Here is a 15874-nt window from a genome sequence, read left to right as displayed (position 1 = left end):
GACAGGTATGTCTGTGAACAACTCCCGGTCTTTTCCCCGATGAGAGGTGAAGCAACTAGACCAACAGCGTGGAAAACACCTGCTCTGAGAGAGGCACTGCTGAGGGCTGACAGAGCTAGTCAAGCAACTGAAGTAAAGATATTTCAAGAGAAAACACCTCTCTGTAGTGTTAACTAGGGAGAAATGGGTGCCTTAAATTGTAAGACATTTTACTCACATGACAGCCATGTGGATTTCCCCTCACACATGCTGGGAACCCAGGAGGGAGTGTTTGGAAAGTCACTTGTCTGCAGGATCTCTTCCTCACCAGCCTAGAAATTCAGCTTTGACCACCTATTCAGAGCTACTCAAGTGCTCAGGAACTTCCCTGCTGACTTCTAAGATCCTGAAACACAAACTAACATGCCAAGTTATCCTATCAGGATCCCCTCCTACAGTAGTTAGCTACATAACAACCATGCCAAAACTCAAAGACTTAAAGCAAGTGAGTCTTTGTTTTTCTTTTCACATAGCTAGGATTAGCTGGAAAGTTCTACCGATCTGGGCCAGGCTCAGGTGATCTTTCCTGAGCTCAGCCAGTCTCTCATGGTCATCCAGTGGTTGGGCTGCAGGCTGGGTGATCTAAAAAGGCCTGACCAACATGTCTGGTGTTGTCTGGCAATCAGTCAGAAAAAAAAGGAGTAAATGGGCTCTGTGTATCATTAAACAGGTTGCCTGAGTGTGTTCTCATAGTGGTTGTGCAGGGTTAAGATAGAGAGAGAAAGACTCAAGTCTTCCTGAGACCTAGACTCAGGCACACCATCACTTCCACCACATTCTATTGGCCAAGACAAATCACAAGGCTGTATTTGAGGGGCAAAGAAATAGTCTCCACCCATCAATGGGATGAGTTGCAGAGTCACATTGCATGGAGCCCTGGTACAGGAAGGGAAAGAGTTACAGCTATTTGGCATCAATCTACCATACTTTCCTTCCTCAGACTCTTGGAAATTGAATTAATAAGTAGAGGTTGCTTGATGAATACAAAATCAAATATAATTAGATGGTGCTCAGGGGTTATTTCAAATGTCTTCAAAAGAACTTGATGAACTACTCTTCCTCCCAAACCAGAATGTACCTGAATGTAAGATTCTCTCTCTCTCTAACACACACACACACACACACACACACACACACACACACACACACCCACACACACACACACACACCTCAAATGTCTATTTGGAGATTATCTCTTAGGGCAGATGCCTGCCACTAAACTGTCCTATTATGCATTGCTTTTTGTTGGTTTCACATTTAGGGTGACACAAATTTCCACATAGACTTACCTTCCATGATCCCTACAACAATGACTCTGTTTGGCTTTTGATCAATAAAAATTTAAGTGCTGCTGAAATTGTTTCTAGTGTTTCCAGAAAAGGAAAACATTCTCTCCTTATCACCCACCCTCTTACAGGGGCACAAAGATAGTCAGTGGCACTCCCAAAAACTGGAAAAAGAATCCCTTTTCCTCCCTTTCATTAGCTATCAAGACCAGAGATTCCTGGCCCTGTGGTTCATGACCAAATCCAGTATCTTTGGCCCACAGGTTTATTGCACATCTAGGAACGTTTCCTGATCTAATCTGAAACTAAAACCTGGTTATTTTGTGGAAATTCAAGGAGCCCAAAGTCTGTTTGAGTAAATTAACATTTTGGTTTTCCATATAGCTTTGAGATGAGTCTTTCTGTAGAAATTAGTTTTCTAGGTCGCTATTTCATTACACAGTGCCCTCCTTAGAAGAGCCCAAGGGAAAAATTTCTCTCTGATCTGAGAATGGGAAATGCGTGCTGCTTTCTAGGACTTGAGTGGTTTTCATGGCAGCTCTTATTACAGATAATGAGGGGCACCTACGTGAGGGCATCTCCTTCTTTGCACTGCCTGCCGGACAATTTAGCAGGAATCTGAGATCCGACTCTGGCAGATCGACTGGTCCCTTTGGTGTGAGTTTTAGGTGTTACCCTCACACTGCTTTGCCTTATCCTCCTTAGTCCTCTATGCATCCTGTTATGCTTCACCACCCAGATATAGTCATCCTGTTTTACTTAAGATACTTATTTAAGGATCCTTAAATGCTTTCTGGAAACATAAAGAGAATGAATGCATGAATAAATAAATAAATTAATTAATAATAATTTCCCAAGAAAGCTACAGTTTAATTATTTGAATACTTTTTTGAAAATTCTCCCCTTTCATCTATTTTGATTAAACTTTACTTTTTAATTTCAGATGCTCAGGCTGAGTTATCATACTTTTCAATGGGTATAATCTTTTCCCCTTTATCCATTCCTATTCCTCTGCTGCCCCAAGGCAACCATGTCCTTTGTTAATAAGTATTCTCATAAAACTTACAGTTTTATAAATGTTTGGGCCTTGACTATTGGCAAACATTATTGTTATAAACCTGAATCTGTTTCTTTTTTCATCTAGTAGAGCGTTTAAGACCAGTATACTTTTCTATGGGTATATCTATAGAGTCTGTTACTTCTTTCTGCTGAACTGCATGAATTCATAAAGAGATGGAGACTTTACATCTTTTGTATTAACTTGGATGGAACTGAAGGACAGTCTATTCAGTGAAGTATAACAAGAATGGAAAGGCAAGTATCCAAAGTATTCAATACTAATACGAAACCAGCAAATGAACAAGTACACTCCCAAGAGGGAACAGAAGGGAGGGACATTAAGTTCTCACCTAATGAGCACAATATATGGGTATATGGCACACCTCCTAGGTGAAGGACTCAACTACAATTTGGACTTTGCCTAACAAACACAGACAAAGCAACCAAATCATTTGTACCTTCATAGAAATCTAAAATTAAAAAGAAAGATTCTCTGGCATCTAGAGTTAAATGAGTACCCCAAACAATCAACATCTAGGAACAATCTTCACATTTAGCCATTTGCATCTTTCTCTTAAAGTGAAAGATGCCAGCTACCTAGTTACCTCTACAGAAAGTTAGTCACTGAGTCAATGGATAAAGAACCCACATGCCAAACAATTTCCTCTGACTCCAGAAAATCTTTTTTTAAATTTCATCTATCAATATCATCTGTCTTAGCAGCATCTTCCAAAGAAGCACAAATAATAGATCATGGGTAATGTCAGTCAATTTTTTTTCTCTCTTTTTATATAACTCCCCCTACCTATTCAATTATCTCTCATTGTTAAGAGTTTGATTGGAATTTCAATAGAAGGCATCTACTTGAAAATTTACAACTTCTTCATCTTCTATGGGAAAGTGTTTACAAAGACATGATACTGGAGCATATTAGAAATTAAGTTTTATTTCACATTGACAATGGTTGTCTGGAGCATCATATTGAGTAAAATTTGGAGGCTATGAACTCAGTAGGTAAGTGTCATGGAGGGCGGATGCTGTCTGCCATGGTCCTGGTGTGGGGGTGGGTGTGCCATGTGTTTGTCAGCTCCACTTGAATAGACCCTCACTGTCTTTAATGTTTGACTATGAAAAAGCATTCCTGAAACAGACAGCCTTCAAAATTTCATCTTGAAAATTATGAGATTGGAAGTTCAGTAAAATGTTTATAAGATGAATAAAACTGCTTCATGATCTCACCTCTTTGCTCCATTTTCTGTTCTGAGAAAATGCTTGATTAACAGTGCAAGTCAATGACTATGTAGCTAGCATTGAGCACTTTACCTATTTTTTCTTTTTTGAGATGAAGTCTCACTCTGTTGCCCTAGGATAGAGTGCAGTGGCACCATCATAGCTCATTGCAGCCTCCAACTCCTCCTACCTCAGCCTCCTGAGTAGCAACTGCAGATGCACACAACCTCATCCAGTACATGAGCTTTTATGTTATCAACTCATTTAAACAATACAGAATACCCATTTTACAGATGAATCCACTGAGACCCAAAGAGGTTAAGCAATTTCTCAAAGTTTCAGAGCCAGTAAGTGAAAATTCAGACCCAGAAGTTTGACCATGTAATTATCACTCTTACATATTATTCCATTTAATGGCTGCAAAAAAGATGGTAAACCCCGTCTTAGGAATTCATGCTGTTTTCAGAGCGAGCTACCTTTAAAAATGGTTCCAAGCTTCTAGGTAAGCTCATGATACTGGTGTGTAAATTCAAAAGAAAATATATACAACTAATGAGAGGGAAAAGTGTTGCTTATCCATTCATGTGTTTCTAGAACATTCAGAATGTTTTACAGTGTCATTCCCTGTGGTAAAATTTACAAAGATTGTCTCATTTAATCCTTAAAACCATCCTATGAAGTAGTTATCCCTATGAAATGGATGAAGAAATGGAGGCAGAGAAGTGAAGTAACCTGACTCCAAATCACACAACTAATGAATGGTGAAGCCAAGATCTCAATCTAGGTGGTTTGACTCTAGAACCCAAATCTAAAAACCACTGTTACTTTTTACACAAAATTTACCAAGTCTTACTCTTGTTTAGATACAGGTAAAACTCTTAAATTCATTCTAATTGCTTACCTCTTTGGGCACTTGGAATCAAAACTAGGGTGTTCTCTATTAGACCTTAAATCTCCAAGTTGCCAAACCTTCTGGTAAGCCCCTTGGATTCCTAGTGAATGCTGTGTGACAGTACACAAGTGAAGAGGATTTTGTTCCAGCTTTGCATTATATCGTGTCTTTCTCCACCACCACCTCTGCCCCCTACGCATGTCCCGCTGGAGAGCTCACTTCTGGCATTCTCTTATAAGTTTCAGATACTTAAATGGTTGTCTTTTCTCCATTGTAATACTGTTACATTCTCCCATCCCTTTGTTAGTCATTGTACAGGGTCTGACAATTAAGGTCGCAAACTCATCCTAGAAAAAATGTTGGGCGCCTGTAGTCCCAGCTACTCGGGAGGCTGAGGCAAGAGAATCGCTTAAGCCCAGGAGTTGGAGGTTGCTGTGAGCTGTGTGAGGCCACGGCACTCTACCAAGGGCCATAAAGTTAGACTCTGTCTCTACAAAAAAAAAAAAAAAAAAAAGAAAAAATACTACATACCTCATTACTGAATATCACTATGGTCACCTTTGAAGTACTCCCCTTGGGAAGCTATCTACTGTTGCTAGTGCTTAGTTTACTCTTCAAAGCAATTTTGGAACTCTTTTTCTGGAATGGCCATCATATTATCTTTGATGTCCTTAAGGTCATCAAAATGTCTTCCCCTCAATATTTCTTTTATCTTCAGGTAAAAAAAGTCACCGGGGACTAGATCAGGAGAGTAGAGAGGTTGTTCTAATACAGTTATTTGTTTACTGAATAAAAACTCCCTCACAGACAATGCCATGTGAGTTGGTGCATTGTCGTGATGCAAGAGCTATGAGTTGTTGCCCAAGATTTTCAGTTAAGATTTTCTTGTTTTTCTTTTGGTTTACTTGGTCTGCTATGTTTCTCATAGTTAGCTGATGATTTTGACATACAATTGGACAAATTTTTGAAAAGTTTCCATCAGTTCTGCTTATTACTGGCTGCCTTGACCTCTCTTTATCAGTGACACTTTCCCCTCTGAAAAATGTTTAATCCATTTGTACACTGCTATTTTCTTCATGGCATTATCCTCATAAATTTGGACTAACATATCCCTGATTTTACTTTTACTCTTGTCAAGTTTAACAAGAAATTTAATGTTGTTTGTTGCTGTAATTCAAGCTCTGACATTCACATGACAGCACACAAAAACAAACAACAATAATGAATGTCACTTAGCAAGACACGCACACATCAACATGAACACAACTGTGAGACACTGATATACAAAGGTTATTAAACCTTACTGAGGCTGGGCATAGTGGTTCACACCTGTAATCCTAGGACTCTGGACGGCTGAGGCAGGTGGATTGCTTGAGCTCAGGAACCCTATCTCTAAAAAATAGTTGGGTGTTGTGGCAGGCACCTGTAGTCCCAGCTACCAGGAAGGTTGAGGCAACAGAAAATCTTTGAGCACAAGTGTTTGAGGTTGCTGTGAGCTGTGATACCACAATACTCTACTGAGGGTGATGGAGTGAGACTCCATCTTGAAAGAAAGAAAAGAAAAGAAACAAATGAAAGAGAGAGAGAGAGAGAAGAGAGAGAGAGAGAAAGAAAGAAAGCTTACTGGGTTGTTTTTTTTAAGTGCATGTTGGCAAATTTACGAACTTAATTGTCAGACCTCATATATCTTTTTTACTATTATTTCAAATCTGCTACTTCTAACCTTCAAACCCACATACCCACTCTGCTTCCTCTATCTGCCTCTCCTATTTGTACAATTTTTTTTTTTTTTTGGTACAATTTCTTTTTCTCTTCTCTCTCCCTTCCCCCATGGCTCCTCTCATGCCCCCTGGCTTTAGGCCGAACACAGCATCCATTCCAGTGGTGGGTCTCGATTTGGCCTATGGAGCAGCTTCTCCTCCACCTCCATTTAAGAGGAAAAAATGCTGACATTGCCTGGCAGTTGGCTATGAGGTGGGTATGAGGAAGTGCATGCATCTTTCTGGGGAAAGGACTGTGGCAAACCCTATGGATCGTCTACCCCAAACAAGTCACAAGTCCCTATGTCCTTGCCTCCCTTTGCCACAGAGACTGAAAAGCTAAAATGTTTCCATTTCCCTCCTTCCCTTGATTAGACCAATGAGAAGGAAGGACTAAAATGCAAAAGCCACTAGGAGAAAACCATTTGCCCTTCACTTTTTCCTGTTATTTCTTACTGAAATATGAATGTAAGATCCAGACACACAGTGGGTGTCTTGAAGCTTGAGGCTGAGGCTGTGCTCTAAGGTGGGAGAACAGAAGGCCAGAAAAAGCTTTAGTTCTTTGAACTGCTGTCCCAGCTCTGGACTCCCTACCTCCAGACATACTTTTATATGTCATGAAATACACACATACACACATAATTTTTTTAAAAAAGAAGAGGCAAAAATATAAATATAAATTATAAGATTTCTTCCTGTTCTCTAATATCCCTTACACTTGCCCCTAGGTGCAAGGGTCTCATTCTGACAACCTCTGCTGAATAATGAAGGCATTATTTGAAACCACCAGAACTTAAATAGCATTATTGAGGAAGGGAGAAAAAAAATATCCATAAAAGTATGCTATGAGATAGAGTGATGGTGTGAAGTCATTTCTGTTTTATATATAAACACCTGGAAGGACATACACAGACTGTTTGCGGCGGTGGCCTTTAAACTATTGCATGTCCATAGCTCTGAATCAACTGTGTACAAATCTGAAATAAAAAAAGAAAAATAAATGTTATTTTAAATATTTCAAATAGTTCATGACAGGCCCTTTCTACCTTTCAAAATTTACTATTTCCCTCAAGGCACCCTGTCATGATGCTGAGTGTCCCCTGCCCTAAACAAACATGTTCTACCTGGAGCATGTTTGCTCAGGCCACCTGTTCACCTGTGATGACAGCCAACCAAGTGTGGTGAGGACAGGACATGGTGGCCTGAGTTCCTCAGGCGGCCTCCAACCTGCCCTGGGGGAGGACAGGTTGGGGTGGGAAAAATAAAACTCCCTGCAGGATGTCACCCTTGTTTGATGTCCCTCCCACATATAGGTAGATTTTGCCCATGTTTTACTCCACTTATCACAAAATTGCCCCAATTCTCATCCCCATCACAGGATGCTGGGCAGTCAGCCTTGCAGCACCACAGTCCACTTCTGACCTTTCAGAGATAGGGAAGAGCAAGCTCTGAAGTTCAAGGGTAGGCCCAAGGATAAAGAGGGCAAATCAGCAGCAGAGTGGGGACCAGAACCCCGTCAATAATTAACAACCACCCTCCCTTTCCTTCCTACTGCCATACAGAATCCTTCCCAGAGGCTGTGCTCTGCCCTGGTTGTTGTCATGTAGTCCCTTATCCTTATAAACCACTGTAAGATAGGTGTTGTCACCCCCATTTTAAAGCTAAAGAAACTAAGGGTCAGATAGATCCCATAACTTTCCAAGGCTAGAAAAAGTCAAATCAGGAGTTGAACCGCATTCTGCGTGGCTCCCAAATCTAGACTTTTTACATCATTTCAGCCAATTTGACAGTATTTGATCTGCCAACATAATGGTTTCCCACAGTTCCCCTTTAGGTGTCCCCTTTAGGTGTCCTTAGCCATTGGAGCCTCAGAAAATCCATTTCCTTGCCATCTCTCTCTTCCCCACGGTATGCGGGATGCTTCCTGAAGGAGCCTGTTCTCTCAGCAGCTGGTGATATTTGATTTGATTAACACCCTGGGACCTATCACCAGGCTTAAAGATGAGGCCTAATTAATTGCTTACATTAAAGAGTTGGCACTTTCTGCATTCAGTTCACACTTCCAGCCTCAATCATGTTTTCGTTTCAGCAATAATATTTACATGATTAGCGAACAGTCAATTTATACTCTGGTGTGGACCTATGCTGTGTGGGGGACTTCCCAAAGCAGATGTCCTTGACAGGTGTAAAGAAATAAGCTTCTTTCACAGCAAGAGCCATAAGCGAGATCTTCTGCTCTTTTTTCAATGAAAAAATTGTGCTTGGATCAACAAATATTCATTGATCACTGACCTACTCTGCATGTCAGGTGTTACATTCCCCAGACCCTGTGGGGGGGTAAAATAAAAGAAGTGCACTCACTGAAGAGTCATATCAGACTTCGCTCAGTTTCTGTTTAAATTTCTTTTTTTCATCTTTTTTTTTACTTTATTTATATGTTTATTTATTTAGGTCCAGGATCTGGATGCATAGATTAGGAAAAGGCATTCTACATTATACATCTTAAGTTCTGAAAGGCATTTGTTAAGTTCTCCCAGATATTTTTGTGCAAGGCCAGAAGTAAATGGTATTATGATTGAGTTTGTGATGTTAAATGACTCCCAAGATGTGAATGGGGGAAAACCGTAAAAGAGGAAAAATTCTCCAAGATTTTATTATGTAATATTTTAATTCAAGAATTTGGATAATGATACAGACGAACGAGATTATATATTCTGGTACTAGGAGGTGGGAAGGGATAAGCCAGCATTTTGGATAACAATGTTCTTGACAGACTAGACAATGAGTCGAATCCTAACATCATGAAATTTAGTAGGAACAAATGTTAAAGAACCACCAGCATGAGAATGACCTAGGGAAAATGTGGCTTCATGGGATCGGGTGTAGTTGGCCAGAAGCTTAACATGAAACAATGGTGTCATATGTGGCCCAAGTCCCTAATGCAACTGTTTGGCTACACTTGTAGAGAATCAAGACTTAGGTTGGTGAAAGCCCTGCCCTTATGTTTGCTGGTCAAGCTACCCTTAGATACTATATCTCATTCGGTTGTAAGTAGGCTGACCACATAGGATATTGTTCTAATCAGGACGCTTTGAGAATGAAAAGGGTGCTGGTGATAAATGACCATGGAAATAGGCATAATTAAGATTCCTGAACAAATTGGACCTTTGTTAGCTAGTTATAAAGGATGTCAAAAAATTGGAGGATATTTGGAGGAAAGACTCAAAGAAGAGAAGGATCTGAAAGAAACAGACTGTGAGAAACCTTGGAAGAAAAGGATGTTTAGCCTGGAGAGGAGCAGCCTAGGGCTTATAAGAAAGCTTTTTCAAGTTATTAAAAGGAAGCAGATGGAAGAGGAATGAAACTTGTGAATTACAGATCTTGAGGGATTCTACAACAAGGTTTCTAAGTATAGAAAAAATGACCACTTCTCAGGAGCAGTTCAGTTCAAGAGGAGGGGAATGAAAAGCTTACCTCCAGCTCTAGATGTTACCATCCTGTAACACAAATTTAGAGGCCTTAAAAGACACCAAACCTCCAAACGGCCTCCACTCAATCCTAATTCAATGGTGATTCTGTTGTGTTGTTCTAACTGTCCCCAGGAAGGATCCTATGAAAGATTTTTGAAAGTCTACCTGGGTACATCCATCAGTTCCTGTTCACATAACTAAACAATTCTTTAAAACATTCTAATAAAAATAAATAATGACTTCTTAATGGAACCTAGCCATTTTTCTTTTTAAAGGTTATTATTGTTTAAATATATGTTGGTTCTTCTTTCTTTCTTCACACCTGGTAGCTGCTGGCCTTTATAGAAATAGGCACAGGTCTATGATTCACTGGGTATCCTCTAGGATTTCACAAATACCTTTTCCAGGGGACTTTTTGGAGTTCAGATCTGCTTCAATATTCTCCTCTTATTACATGCCATTAAAAGAGAAAAAGATGCTGCCAATTAGCTACACCTTAAACTTTTTCATATTTAGAGTGCAACTCTTCTGATCACTTCTCAACGCACATTGACTTATTTGTTTCCTCTTTTCACAGATACTGGGATATCTATGTTATCAGGAGGCCTGAGAATGCAGTGCTTATTTAAAAAGTGTATTCTACAATTATCTTTGAATTTTCTTCCAACCAACTAACAATCTAAAAGCTCTGATGGTGTTACTTTTTTGATTTAACCAGAAGAAAACAGTTATAGATTCTTCAACAACAACCAGGATTTTATTTTTAATAGTTTGTTGATTGAAACTTTGAGGAGTTGAAGGGTCTAGTTATGCCATCATGAAACACAACAAAATTTTTGCTTCATGGGCAATGACAATATGTCCCGATAGTACAAGGCCAACTGATGCCTTGGATGTTAAGATACAAAATACTTACGTATTAAAATTGATAAGATACAGTAATTCCTCTTGTGTGTCTGTCTTCTTGTCCTAGCTTATACCCTTCCCTGCTAATCTCAGTACTGTGTTCCTGCCTGGCTGGGATAACCTTTACTAGCTCTTCTTTATATTAGCTGAGAGTCTCTTCAAGTGCCCTCCTGGGTTTTCTTTATGTCTTACAGCCAATCAACTCAACTTTGAAAATATTGTAATCTCACTATTTCAGCCTGTTTTCCATTTTATAGCCATTAACGGATAGAAAACAAAGCAAAAATGAAAGGGTCAATTGAAGATTTTGCATCTCAGAAGAAGACACACTTCAACTCTCACTGTTTTTATTAAGAAGAGCTATACAGCTTTACAGTAAAGAGGCATTTCTTAGCCACGAGGGTGAAGTAGAATAATTCATAGAGATTTTTTAAATGTTGATTCCAGTGGGCTATCTCAAGACCCACTGAGTCTCAGGATGAGGAGTGAGGCTTGGGGAAGGGGAAGCAGGCACTTGTATTTTTCAAAAAGTTACACAGATTAATGTAACATGTCATCTAAATTGCCAAACTGTCAAGCAATGAAGGACATCACACATTCTCCAATTCATCTAGGGACTATATTGGTACACACTAACACAAATTTGAAATTAAGAAGTCTCAATTCTGAGTGTGCTGCAGAAAACAATTCACATGGATGGACCCCACAATTTTATTCAAACCATGATATTCACACCAGGAATATTCACATCATGAATGCATGATACTCACACCATGAGATTCATAACATCGTGTACTCCCCGTGATTCAACTAAGGGTTGTGAAGGGCATTGTGATAACTGGGCATGATGAGAGCACAGGCAGAAAATAAAGGATGAGATCTCCCTTTTCCAACATTCTGATGCCCCAAATACTGCCTGATCTGAGGCCACAGAGAAAGTGATCCCCTCCTCCATTCTCTAGCCATAGCTCTCCAGGGCCATTTCAGGGGCAAGCTGATCTGGAGAACGATTAGAAGATGGTGCTATGAATGGAGGATATTCTACACCCTTAACAGTGGGGAGCTCACACTCAGAAAATATGCACATCCCCGCACCAAAGTGCTCAGGGCATGGTTTTTAGGGCTATGGTAGAGTTCTGACATTCTCTCTTAATCATCTCCATTTTTAACAAAGGTTCTTCTAAATTTTAGATAAGCATTAAGATCTGCCACATCTGGGGGTGAAAGTAGATAATTGGTGATTCTGCTGTTAGCTCTTTGGACTTTAAATTGCTCCAGGGAATTCAGAATGCAGTATCCACACCAAAACCCAGATCGCTTCTTCCTTACCTCTTACATCCAGGCATCTCTTGCTCATAACCAAGGAAGAGCTAAGGAAGACTGATTGTCTCCTGTGAATTTCTTCTCTTTCCAGGCCTAATGAAGAGGCTAGAAGAAAGAGCACCAGAAGTACGAGTCATTGCAAATCAAAACTACAGCTGAAATAGTTATGCTATTCTTCTTGTCTTGCTGTCCTGTATTGAACACACGCTATGTGTATGTAATGTTATATACATCATCTCATTTAATCCCCACCACTACCTATGAAGTAAACATAATTGCCCACCCTCCATTTTACAGAGGAGAAACAGACTCAGGTAAAATAATACCCCCCAGATCACACCGTGAATAAGGGCTAAATTCAGGAATTAATCTCAGATCTGCTGCTGAAATCAAAGGTGTCTCAAACATTGGATGTATTTGAAAGGCAGGAAAAAATACTATGTATTGAAGGATAGATAGAGGAATGGATAGACGGGCAGATAAAATAATATAAATATAATAGACAGTATATTATAGAAGCAAGATGGTTGTGGTTACACAATGCTCAGCAAATAATTCTTTAAACTATTTTCATATGTTTGAAAATAATTTTAAATAAAGGAAAAAGAAGAAAAGTAAAGGACTCAAAGACATGAACAGTTAAACATTCTTTCAAGCATCTGTTTCATGTTTCACTATGTATTACAGAATTTTAATTGAGTTTGACAAATATGTGTTGAGGCTTTATTATATACCAGGCACCAAAGCACCCACAGCCCAGGATGGTGAATGCATGGCAGGTGCTGAGGACGCACAAGATGGACTCTTCTGGGGTTTCCAAGCCAGCATCTGACACTGCTATGACCAAAATCCTGCAATACTAACGTTGATAAAGAGCTATAATGAACATGTGAGGCCCTAAAGAACAGGAAGGTGGATAAGTTAATAACAGCTACGAGGTTTCAACGTGTCTGGGAACAGGTGAAATTTGAATTGTGCCTTGGAAACTGAGGGAGATGACAAAAAAAGGGAAGAGGACCAGTATCCAAAGCAGTAGCACTGGGGGGGACAGTGTAAAGAAGGCTCAAAGGAAAGGAAGGGACTGCTAGGAGAAGAAGGAAAAAGGAACAGGGCATTACCACCCAAATGGGGCTGCAACCTTCATGCAGGAAATGCTCAACATCTATTAGGATTCTCTTGCATTTCACTCTGTTGAGCTTTAATTTACTTACCAGCAAAATGGGAATGATACCGACACTCCCAGATGTTGTTTCAAGGACTAACAGGCTGAAAATGGTGAAAGTTCCTAGGCCAATGTCAGCCACATACAGGTAGTCTCTGAGTTACAAACATTCAACTTATATACAACTTGCACTTATGAACAGAGGTGATTAAAGTCCCCAAGTTACAAACATCCAAATGAGATATGAGTCACACTTACAAACAGAACCTATTAGAGGTACTAAATAGAAAAGTGTACCCATTCCAACTTCCATACAAATTCAACTAGAGAACAAACCTTCAGAACCTATCTGATTCATAACCCAGGAACTGCATGTAGTTGGCACTTAGTAAGCAACGCTGACTGAGCTACATGGGTGAACCTGAGGGACTGCACGCAATCTAGCTCATAACAATGATCAGCATTTGTGTTAGGACGTATAAAATTCTCCTAAACTCCAGAAAGGAAGAGCTAAGTGGTTTTATCAGATATGTCTGGATGTTTTTGAATTTATTGATTGAGTGAATGGTTTTATTTTGGGATTCAGATATCACTCAACAATTATATAAGAAATGCACTTCTTTTTCCATAATGACTTACCTTTCCAAGCCTATCTTCAGTGTGGGACTTTAATTTCACTCAATTCTGCACCCTTGCTCTTTTCCCTGGGTTCCAGGGGTCTTCTATTGTACCAGGACAGCAGGGGTTGGGATTACTGTGTGATGCTATCTCTGCACCAATCTTGGCTGAGCTGTGCTTGTTCCTAGTGGGTCTTTGCTATTCAGCTGTCCCCAAGAACAAGACTCCTCTAGTGTAGCACACCTTCTCTCAGCTGCTGCCAAGCCCCTTGTTGGCATAGAAGATGTTATTACCGCTTTCCAGCCATGGGAGCACCAGGAAATCCCATGGGTATTTTTTGTTACCACTGTGGTGGCACTTTTGAGCCCAGAAGAATCCTTCTAACACATGTGAGCTGTGTTGGGGTGACTCACCTCTTTGAAGCTGGCTCAGATCACCTGTCCCTGGACACCACTCAGCCATTTCTGTTCTGAGGTTTTATATTCTCCTTGGGCTGTGCTGGAAAGTGACAGCAACTCCGATCCATGTTCACCTTCTGTTACCTGCCACTTTCCTTTTCTAGGGATCAGAGGAGAGGTTGCCAGTGTCTAAAAGCTCTCTCTGCTTCCCTCTCCTCCTCCTTCCTTCCCTTCTTCCTCAACTCCTAACAGGCATCTAACAGCTTTCTTCCCTCCCTCGCTCCAGCCTTCTCCTCACTGCCTCAGGGGAGCACCTAGAAAACTTCAGGTTGGACCAAGGGCTTGATACCCCTCTCCAAGTCAGGTTAGGATTTCAGTGCCAAGTATTCTCAGGGTCTTGATTTGTGAAAATGAAGCCCTCTTTTTCTGTCCTCTGGTGAAGCTACTCTCATCCTGATAACAATAAATGATGCCTAAATGTGGTTAGGGGGAGAGACAGAGGCAACTGGAGCTGCCAGAGGAGGGAAATCAGCTATTAAAAATATTCAGCCGCAGTGTTCTCCCCACCCCTTTAAATGTACTTCATCTCTGGAGCGAGAAGGGATGTCAGTCCATTCCTTCCTTCACAGTAATTACTCCTCCCTGTTCTTGTGTTTCTGCATTTTAGTTCCAGGCGACCAGCTCTAGGCTGGCCCAGAGATTAAATCTCAAGGTGACCCGAATAACTAAGATGATGAATCTTACCTCTTGAAAGCTGCCTCAGCCTTAAAGTTACTGTTGACTCTCTGGAGTTTTCTTTAAAAATTTCAGTAGAAGCTGGTGCAGTGGCTCATGCCTGTAATCCTGGCACTCTGGGCGGCCGAGGCAGGTGAATTGCTTGAGCTCAGGAGTTTGAGACCAGCCTAAGCAAAAGTGAGACTCCATCTCTACTTAGAATAGAAAAACTAGCCAGGTATTGTGGTGGGTGCCTGTAGTCCTAGTTACATAGGAGGCTGAGGTAAGAGGATCACTTGAGTGAGGTTTGAGGTTGCTGTGAGGTATCATACCATGGCACTCTACCCAGGGCAACAGAAGTGAGACTTTGTCTCAAAAAGAAAAAGAAAAAGAAAATAATTTCAGCAAAAGGATCCCCAAGCTTCTAATCACCAAAGTACATGATATTTAGAAAAAAGCAATATATTTAGTTTAGTTACATGGATGGTATACCTGCTGCACCACCTAAAAAATTATAACACAAGGCTTTAAGTTGGGGCTATGTGCTTCACAAGCTCCACATGCTAATAACATGACAAGCAATTAAACATTCTCATGCTGCCACCTGTCCACATGTGGCCGTTCTCTTGCCCTGCTGGCTGAGATTTCTGTTCCTCCTTGCCTCTAGAGGTGTGCTTTGGATAAGTGATGGAGTCATTTCTTTGGTTTCAATTACCCTCTGTGGTTCATAGGATGGTCTTCCAGGGGGCCTGAAAGAGAGAGAGGGAATTTGTCAATTAAAAAGAAAAGAAAAAACAAAACAAAACAAAGATGCAGATGTTTGAGAAAAATATTAACTAGATTTGTTTCTCAAAAGATTACCCACCCCAGATGAAGAGTTTCATTTCTAAAACATAGCTCCCTATGTTAGCAAGACCCTTCCATTCAAGTCAATAAGTACCCATAGAGTCTATCTTCCATTGTAAACCTATACAGGTGAAGAGCAGAGATGTTTCTGCACATTAACGAGTAAGAGAC

The 15874-nt window shown here is 40.4% G+C and overlaps 1 long non-coding RNA gene across 1 annotated transcript; it reads right to left on the bottom strand.

Annotated features, from left to right (window-relative positions):
• Positions 1-11765: 11765 nt before the first annotated feature.
• LOC128573633 (uncharacterized) lies at positions 11766-15578 on the bottom strand. The gene is made up of 3 exons (XR_008376503.1): positions 14888-15578; positions 14159-14303; positions 11766-12070 (listed from the first exon to the last, which is right to left on the bottom strand). It is a non-coding gene; the product is annotated as an uncharacterized LOC128573633 (long non-coding RNA).
• Between the last annotated feature and the right edge of the window lie 296 nt (positions 15579-15874).

Source organism: Nycticebus coucang, chromosome 2 (genome assembly GCF_027406575.1).
Source record: "Nycticebus coucang isolate mNycCou1 chromosome 2, mNycCou1.pri, whole genome shotgun sequence".
NCBI lineage: Eukaryota > Metazoa > Chordata > Mammalia > Primates > Lorisidae > Nycticebus > Nycticebus coucang.
The sequence above is the reverse complement of the archived record's forward strand: the minus strand, read 5'-3'. Positions and strand labels throughout refer to the sequence as shown.